Source organism: Lepidochelys kempii, chromosome 8, assembly GCF_965140285.1.
Source record: "Lepidochelys kempii isolate rLepKem1 chromosome 8, rLepKem1.hap1, whole genome shotgun sequence".
Classification (NCBI taxonomy): Eukaryota; Metazoa; Chordata; order Testudines; family Cheloniidae; genus Lepidochelys; species Lepidochelys kempii.
In genome coordinates this window covers 63,035,306-63,045,355 of record NC_136387.1, presented here as the reverse complement: position 1 = coordinate 63,045,355, position 10,050 = coordinate 63,035,306, and the positions used below count along the sequence as shown (strand labels likewise).

The 10,050-nt window shown below is 44.3% G+C and overlaps 1 long non-coding RNA gene across 1 annotated transcript; it reads right to left on the bottom strand.

Moving 5' to 3' along the window:
• Window positions 1-2,903: 2,903 nt before the first annotated feature.
• LOC140916559 (uncharacterized) lies at window positions 2,904-9,697 on the bottom strand. Its single transcript, XR_012160546.1, has 3 exons — window positions 9,573-9,697; window positions 6,640-6,743; window positions 2,904-5,363 (listed from the first exon to the last, which is right to left on the bottom strand). It is a non-coding gene; the product is annotated as an uncharacterized LOC140916559 (long non-coding RNA).
• Window positions 9,698-10,050: the final 353 nt, after the last annotated feature.

Sequence of the window (10,050 nt, the reverse complement as noted above, 5' to 3'; positions counted from 1 at the left end):
CAAGGCTCACTTACCCCAGACATACATAAAAAACCTAACTCCATTTTGCAGAAGCAAGTAAAGAGGACTTAATTAGATGAATAACATTACACCTCATGCAGATGGCAATACCTGAGCACAATTAAAAAGACAGAACAATAAGTATTCTAGTGAGACTATCATCTTCTTATAAACATGTGATGAAAGTTGTGGTGATTGATAATGAATATTGATTTGGACCCAAAACTGTGTTTCATATATTGGATTTCTGAGATGCAGACCTGAGGCCTGTGATTGCAAGTCATTAAGGCTGAATGGATCTAACTGCCAAACAATGGAGCAACTCTCACAAGGCCATGTTCTTAGCCCTGGTCTACTCTACGAATTTAGGTAGAATTTAGCAGCGTTAGGTCGATATAACCCTGCACCCATCTACATGACCAAGCCTGTTTTGTCAACTTAAAGGGCTCTTAATGATTTCTGTACTCCTCCCTGGCGAGGGAAGTAGCACTAAAATCGACCGTACTAGGTCGAATTTGGGGTAGTGTGGACTTAATTTGATGGTATTGGCCTCCAGGAGCTATCCGAGAGTGCTCCATTGTGACCGCTCTGGACAGCGCTCTCAACTCGGATGCACTGGCCAGATAGACAGAAAAAGCCTCGGGAACTTTTGAATTTCATTTCCTGTTTGGCCAGTGTGGCAAGCTGATCAGCAGAGGTGACCATGCAGTCTCCCCAGAATCGCAAAAGAGCTCCAGCATGGACCGAACGGGAGATACTGGATCTGTTCGCTGTATGGGGAGAAGAATCCATGCAGGCAGAACTCTGTTCCAAAAGATGAAATGCCAATATCTCCAAGGGCATGATGGACAGAGGCTACAACAGGGACACACAGCAGTGCCGCATGAATGTTAAGGAGCTGAGGCAAGCCTACCAAAAAAACAAAGGATGAAAACAGTCGCTCCAGGTCAGAGCCCCATACATGCCGCTTCTATGATGAGCTGCTCACAATTCTAGGGAGAGCCCCTACCACTACACCACCACTGTCCATGGACACCTGCAAGGGGGGAGTCTCATGCCACAGGGATGAGGATTTTGTGGATGAGGAAGATGAGGAGGAGGAGGTTGAGGATAGTGCACAGCAGGCAAGTGGAGAATCCCTTCTCCCTGGTGGCCAGGAACTGTTTATCACCTTGGAGCCAATACCTTCCCAACCCTCCCAACGCGGGCTCCCGGACCACGAAGCCGAAGAAGGCACCTTTGGTGAGTGTACCTTTGTAAATATAATACAGGGTTTAAAAGCAAGTGTGTTTGATGATTAATTTGCCCTGAAGACTTGGGATACATTCGCGGCCAGTATAGCTACTGGAAAAGTCTGTTAACGTGTCTGGGGATGGAGCGGAAAGCTTCCAGAGCCATCTCCATGAAGCTCTCCTGGAGATATTCTAAAAGCCTTTGCAGAAGGTTTCTGGGGAGGTCAGCCTTATTCCATCCTCCATGGTAGGACACTTTTACCACGCCAAGCCAGTAGCAAGTAGTCTGAAATCATTGCAGAACTAAGCATTGCAGCGAATTGGCCCGGGCTTTGGTGTCATTCAAGCAGCATCCATTCTTTATCTCTTTGTGCTAGCCTCAGGAGAGTGATATCATTCATGGTCACCTGGTTCAAATATGGGAAATTTGTTGAAGGGGACATCCTGTTCCTGCTGGGCTGTTTGCCTTTGGTTGAAAAGAAATCATCCCCACTGTTAGCCACGTGGTGGTGGGAGGCCCGTTCATGCTGAGCTCTTTGCGCTTGGCTGACAGGGATCTTCCCTGATACTAGCCACGCGGTGGTGGTGGTGGGGTGAAGCAATCATCCCAAAGCATTGGGGGGGGGGGTTGGGTTGTGTTTCACATTCACCCTAAAACTGCAACCCCTCCTTTCAAATGGCCAACCCAACGGGCTTTGCTTGCTATGGGAAAGGAGGGCGCTGCTGTTTGAAACCATTCCCACATGTTATGAATGAAAGAAGAAACCCTTTGCCTTACCATGGCTGCCTGCAAGCTGAATTCTGTTGCCCAGCCAAGCGTGTGTGATGTCTCACACCAAATCAGCAGGCACTCAATATAAGAGGCAAAATGCGACCTTGTACCAAAAGCACATGTGCTATGTAATGTGAATCGCTTGATTCAGTGTGAAATAGTATTCACTTTGTTCTCTAAAATGTATCTTTTAAAATACTGCTCTCCCTTTTTTCCCTCCCACATTTGCAAATGTTTCTATGCTCCCCCTATCATCTCCGTCCCAGAGGCTAGCACAGATTAGAAGGAGAAAAAAACCACACTCACGATAAAATGTTCTCAGAGCTCATGCAGTCCTCCCGCACTGAAAGAGCTCAGCAGAATGCGTGGAGACAAACAATGGCAGAGACCAGGAAAGTGTTAAATGAACGCGATGAGAGGAGGGAGGAGCACAATGAACGGAGGCAGGATGCAATGCTGAGTCTAATGGGGGAGCAAACTGACTTGCTCAGGCATCTGTTGGAGGTACAGGAAAGGCAGCAGGAGCACAGACTGCTGCTACAGCCCCTGTATAACCACCAGCCCACCTCCCCAAGTTCCATATCCTCCTCACCCAGATGCCCAAGAAAGCTGGGGGTGGACATTCAGTGGTGCCATTCAGGGGGAGGCGGCTACGGGCAGCTAGCCACTCAACCCCAGAGGATTGCCCAAACAACAGAAGGCTGGCATTCAATAAGTTTTGAACTGTAGTGTGGCCTTGTCCTTCCCTCCTGCCCTCATCCACCTTCCCACCTGGTGATTCCCTCCTCACCCACCACTCCTCGGCTACCTTGCAAATCTTCCCCCTATTTGTGTGATGAATTAATAAAGAATGCATGATTTTGAAACAATAATGATTTTATTGCCTCTGAAAGCGGTGATCGAAGGGGGGAGGTCGGTTGGCTTACAGGGAAGTAGAGTCAATCAAGGGGGTGGGTTTTCATCAAGGAGAAACAAACAGAACAAACAGAACTGTCATACCATAGCCTGGCCAGTCATGAAACTGGTTTTCAAACCTTCTCTGATGCGCAGGGCACCCAGCTATGCTCTTCTAATTGCCCTGGTGTCTGGCTGAGCATAATCGGCCTCCAGATGATTTGCCTCAACCTCCCACCCCACCATAAACATCTCCCCTTTACACTCACAGATATTGTGGAGCACACAGCAAGTAACAATAACAATGGGAATATTGGTTCCGTGGCGGTCTGAGTCAGTAAACTGTATCAGCGAGCTTTTAAACATCCAAATGCACATTCTACCACTGTTCTGCATTTGCTCAGCTTATAGTTGAACTGCTCTTTACTACCGTCCAGTGTGCCTGCAGATGGCTTCATGAGCCATAGCATTAAGGGGTAGACCGGGTCCCCAAGGACAACTATAGGCATTTCAACATCCCCAATGGTAATTTTCTGGTCTGGGAAGTAAGTTCCTTCCTGCAGCTATTCAAACAGACCAGAGTTCCTGAAGATGCGAGCGTCATGCACCTTTCCCGGCCATCCCATGTTGATGTTGGTGAAACATTCCTTGTGATCCACCAGTGCTTACAGCACCACTGAAAAGTACCCCTTGCGGTTTATGTACTGGCTGCCTAGGTGGTCCGGTCCCAAGACAGGGATGCACATTCCGTCTATCACCCCTCCACAGTTAAGGAACCCCATTGCAGCAAAGCCATCCACTATGACCTGCACATTTCCCAGAGTTACTACCCTTGATAGCAGCAGTTCAGTGGTTGTGTTGGCTAATTGGATCACAGCTGCCCCCACAGTAGATTTACCCAGTCCAAATTGATTCCTGACTGACCGGTAGCTGTGTGGTATTGCAAGCTTCCAGAAAGCTATCAGCACTCACTTCTCAACTGTGAGGGCTGCTCTCATCTTGGTATTCTTGCGCTTCAGGGCAGGGGGAAGCAAGTCTCAAAGTTCCATGAAAAAGCCCTTATGCATGTGAAAGTTTCACAGCCACTAGGAATCATCCCAGACCTGCAACACTGTGCGGTCCCACCAGTCTGTGCTTGTTTCCTGGGCCCAGAATCTGCGTTCCATGGCATGAACCTGCCCCATTACCATCATGATGTCCATATTGCCAGGGCCCATCATTTGAGAGAAGTCTGTGTCCAAGTCTTCATCACTATCATGATTGCGCTGTTGTTGCCTCCTCGCCTACTTTTGCAGGTTCTGCACATACTGCAGGATAATGCGCGAGGTGTTTGCAATGCTCACAACAGCAACGGTGAACTGAGCAAGCACCATGCTTGCCGTGGTATGGCATCTGCAGGAGAGCAGAGTTGCAGCAGAAGCAGTGGAGGATGATGGTTAGCACAGCACACTTTTCCCGAGAAAGAACACAAGTTCCCGGGAGCACATGACAGACAACATGGAGAAATTCTCTATTGGGACAAGAGCAGCAGATCAGAGTTGCAGTGGAAGTTGTGGATGAGGACAACTGTTAGCAGTCCTACTGCACCATCTGTTGACAGCAGTATTGTGTCTGTACGGAAAAAAGGTGCGAAATGATTGTCTGCCACTGCTTTCACGGAGGGAGGGGCAACTGACGACATGTATACAAAACCACCTGCGACAATGTTTTTGCCCCATCTGGCATTGGGAACTCAACCCAAAATTCCAATGGGCAGTGGAGACTGCAGGAACTGTGGGATAGCTACCCACAGTGCAACGCTCCAAAGGTTGACGCTAGCCATGATACTGTGGATGCACTCCACCGACTTAATGTGCTTAGTGTGGACATATGCAATCGACTGTATAAAATCTATTTCTAAAAATTGACTTCTATAAGATCGACCTAATTTCGTAGTGTAGACATACCCTTAGATAGCCTGGCTGACTGACTAGGAAAAACTAGTCTGAGGGAAAAGGGAAGAATTCATGCCTAGGCTCTGTAATGAAGTCAGTTGAACAATATGGGAAATAGACTAAGGCACGCACAGGAAAGATAAGAATTTGAGAAAAGAGGTTTTTCTCTAAACAGGAGAGCAGTTTGGGAGATTCTTCAGAAGACAGATTAGGTCTCAAGAGCTCCTGGGCTTCCTAAAACAATGTAAGTTCTGTCCCTTGTCCTGTAACTCAGGAGGGAATCCCCATCTAACTTACCTTGTAATAAGGCAAAAGATTAGATGAGTCTAAATATGCATGTACACGGTTTGTTCTTTTGAATTAATTTCTCTGATGCTTTGTTCTGTTTGCTATTAGCCCTACTTGTTTAAAGGTTGTTGTTCACTATATTACTGGTCACAGGCTCCAGAAGGGAAGACATCCAAGTGTCCATTCAGACCTCCATGGTAACAATCTGTTGAAATGGATGAGGTGATGCACGCAAATCTTGATCTAAAAGTGGAAGAATCTCAAAGTTACCTCCCAAGACAGGAAAGGGAACAAGGCCGAACAGCTAAGGGAGTACACTCAGAGTCCTCAAAGGGAACAGGGGGGGCAGTTTGTCCTGTAATCATGACAAAATACATATCCATAATTTCTCTCATAGCTTTAACTTGAACCAACCTCACCAGAAACTGTGGATGATAAAGGTTTATTTTTATTACACTTATGAGAAAATCAGAAATGAGATTGTCAAGGCTGATTCCCTACACTGGCACTTCGAGCGCAGAAGGTGTGGGTCTTTAAGGATTCTAAAGGTTCTAAAAGATTCTGGCCACTCCAGGCTTGTATTAAACTCCCAAGGTTACAGCCTCTCTCTGACCTTGGATGGGTAGATGCTGCCACCACCCAAATGCAAAACCCCCTGGAACCTAGGAAGGTGCACTTGGGAATTCCTTCCTATGGGGTACCCTCAAGCCCTTTCACCCCCCCCCCCCCCATCTGGTGAAGTTGAGAAAGAAAACAAAGGAAATTACCTGTTGCCCCCAGCTAATTAAAGAACATATGCACAAACCTCTTAGGGCACTCCAATCATGTTCTTATTTTTTTTTATTAAAAACAAAAAGAAAATACATCTGGAACTTAGGCTTCTGCTAGATTTAAAAAAAAAAAAAAACACTTACAAAAATTAAACACCAAGACTAACCTTCTTGAGGTCCAGCCTAAATGTTACAAGCAAAACAAAAACCATTTGGGGTTAGCACAGAGGAGTCCACAAGCCAATAAAAAATAAACAGAAATAAACCTAATCATGTATTTCCAGACATTTTCTGATTTATTAGTAGGTTTTAGTTATTATCTGACGTTTAGAATATAGTGCAATATTTTAAATATTAATAGCATAATATAAATGTCAAAAAAAATTGAAATGAAGCACTTCAGCTTCATCAAAATGAAACACTTTGATAAGGGTCTTTTAATGTTTCAAAAAAAATTTCATTCTGCGAGAAATTTCAAAATTTTGACTTATTCTGATTCGCGGTTCAGGGGGTGGGTGCGTAGGAACCATTTGTACCAGGAAGTGTTAAATGGTACAAATCCTAGGGGAAAAAGAGGGCCTGATTTTCAGAAGTACTGAGTATCCACAACTTCAACTGACAATTTTAACAATGCGTTTTCTGAAAATGAGGCCCAATTGTTTAAATTACTTTAGCAGCAAATAAAAACCAAAAACAGTTAGATTTTTCATATTTCTATTCTATTAAACCAACTTTAAAAGCCTACTTACCCAGCAATCTGAAGAGCTGCTTTTGCCAAAACACCTTCATGCACCAGCAAAACAGGGTCTCTCTAGGACATGCTTAGGAACGTTTAGCCCAGGAACTGTAGTTTCTGCTTTCAGATAAAAGAGGACTATAAATGAGAAAATAGCAGCAGTTCACAAAATTTCTTTGATGGATGGGTGACTCAAACCTGCCTCAACTTCATAGCGTTTTATGAATTACAATGCACCATTTAAATGGATACATTATTTTAATGGAACTTGCTAATACATGCTCTTTTCAATATGGAGATGTGACTCTTAAGTGTAGCCTAATAAACCATGATTTCATTTATTTGTACTTCTTTCTCCAGAGAGATGATACAATAAGTAGGTATGCAAACCCAATGCCAGAAACATGACATAGTCTGCACAGGTGTTGACTTTTGTTTTTGCTGCTAGGTGCTTTCCTCCTTCCAATATCACTGTGTGCTAGGTACATGCTGCTACCACTTACTGGTAGCTGGTGGGTGCTGAACACCCCAGGGTTTTTTTTGGTGGTAGCTTGAGCCCCAGAGCACCCACAGAGTTGGTGCCTATGATAACCTATTTACTTCATTGTTTCCTTGTTTCTGAGAACCAGAAAAAACACTTTTGCTGCCATAATATTAGGTGTTTTTATTGGTTGATATAGCAGCAGTGCCCAAAACATACCACACAATTTCCTAACAGACCCTGCATTAAAGAGCTTTTGGTCTAAAGAAGAATCAGATGGAGAGAAGAACACACAAGCAAAGCGATTGGGGGTAATGTCATCTTTGTTATATTTTATTATTATGGGTCAGAGATGGGATAAGAGGGAACAACAGGAAAGGGTGAAATAATAGGAGCAAGATAGCATGAACAGAGTGGAAGTATAAGGAGGATACTGGAAGGAAAGGAGGGGACAGGAAGTAAGGAGAGGATCACGGAGAGTAAGGTAAGCAGCTCAGGGCTGTGAGAGAGATGGATGGGAGAAGCTTGAGGGGGAAAAAAAAACAAAAACAAACAAAGAAAGATGTCCAGACTTTGCAATTTAAAGTTCAATCTGCTGGCATTACTGGGACTGGGAGCTGCAAGATTAGGGAGGATGGGTAGGACCACTAAACTAAGCCTCTCCCTACCCTACATCTGTACAGATGCTCACAGGCTCCAGCCACAGGACTTCTCTGTGTTTCATTCTCCAGTCTATATGACTTGAGAAGGGTACTACTTTTGATCTCCCAGAGGGATCCACCCTAGATTTTAATGAAATCAAAATGTAACTGTCAAATGTGGTTAACGAAGATAGGGCAAGGGGCCTGTCTTTAAAACAACACTTCCGTCAGTGTTTATCATTTGAAAGACAAATGCCTTGGAAGTCCAGTGCCTGATCTTTTGGTCCAGGTATGATGACACTTGAAGGCCCTCATTCACCTATAAACTTATTTTCCTGAAAGCTTGATAAACAATAGAGGATGCAAAGGGGCCAGTTCTCTTCTCACACTACCTTCATACAAGCAGTCGCTCCTGACCTAGAGAGGTGTGAATGAGCTCATGTTAAGATCCAGCACAACAAAACTCAGATCTACCTACTACACAACATATATTGCTCACGTGAATACACTGCCCTTTGCAATGTTTACTGAAAGGATATGGGAAATAAGAACAAAATCGGAGTACTGGGTGATACTCATAAATAATGATTTACTGTCCACATATGCATGCCAGTGTCTGTAATCTTCAAAAGCATCAAGTATCATTATATGGGTATTTGTTCTCCAGATCAAGGAAAAAAATTACATACATAGTCATCCTAGCTATAGCTTGAGCTATTCATTGAGAAGGCAGAAGCCTGAAAGAAATATTGAAAAACAGAGGAATAGTAGTTACCAAGCCTCAGCATGAAGAGGGCAAAAAATCTAGTTTATTACTCTAATGCTTTATCAGTTTTTCACAAATACACATTAATTTACTTTTCACTGGCAGCACATATATGCAGAATCCGACATTATGAAACTGAGTCACAAAGCAGCAGCCCTTCCAATCAGTAGAGACATGATGTTAGCAATTTCTGATATTGTGGTTCTCCAGGATCAAGCCCTATGTCTAACAGCTATAAACATGTCAAATGACTAACCCATTGGGTTTGGATAGGGGTTTGGGCCTCATTCCTCTCATAGGCTATCCCCAATGGGAAGTTCAGGTCAGAGCGGGGACCTCTCTTGCTACGACTCCTCCACCTATGCTGCTCTCTTCTGCTGCTGCTCCTTTAAGACTCCCAGAAAGTGATAGGACATTTTATAAATGACACCCTGAAAGGACTTTGGCCCCAGAAACCAACTGGCAGCCGATAGAGATCACAGGAATAACATGCTGTCATCTTAAGAAGCAGACTGCTGTATTCTTAACGGGCTGTGATTTCTAAATGCTGTGAATACATACCCTTGTGGAGAGAACATCATGAGATCAAAATGTCATGGATAAGCATGGTGAGGATGCATCCAAATGAAAAATGATGCAGCCTTCTTGCCTAATGAAAGTATATACTATCCTGTGCAAGCTGTAAAGAATCACAGGAAGAGTTCCATTCTTCTAATTCTGAGTTAGAAACTTCACTATGCGATAAGAAAACAGTATTGTCCATAGATGACCTCTGATCACTCTCTCCTGCACTTGTCATTAGTATCTTAAACATCTGTCTAAACAAAAAGTGTTAGGATGGACAGCTTGATCTTCATCCAGGAGGAGAGCAAACTGACATCACTAGTGTAGCTTCTGTCATACACCTAGACTTAAAACCAAATTGCTTTGGTTCAAAGCAACATGAGTCCCAGCAGACAGCATTGTTCCATCCTCTCAGATATCCACAACTTAGCACTGAAGTGATCCAACCACCACAACTAAGAACTGGAATACAAACCTTCAAAGAAACAACTCACCCAAGCCAATCCACAGCATGTCCCCCACCTCCACCTGCAATCCTCTCTGCACTCCAGAACTCACCGAGACCAAAAGAACCATCTCTCAAAGGCTAGAAACAGTAAACAAAATCAATCCCCAAACCCCATGAGAAAACCAATCCCCACTCCTTTGCCCAGAGCTCTTACCTCCTGCAGTGGAATGGTTTTGCCAAGGCCATAGGAAATGGGTGGAACAATTCACACCCACACAGCATATTCCATTTCCTTGCATGAATCAGCCACTGCCAGGAAAGGAGCAATGAACACCCCATTACTCCTTTCACAACAGCCAGAGATGATAGATAAAAATCCATTAACACTGATCAGGTACCAGACTGTGTTACAACTTTTTTTTTTTTTTTTTGGGGGGGGGGGGCGGGTGGGTGTTTACCTTCTGTAGCCAGACAGCCAGCCCAGCCCAGCCCAGCATTGCTGGAAACACAGGAGGAAGCCGGAA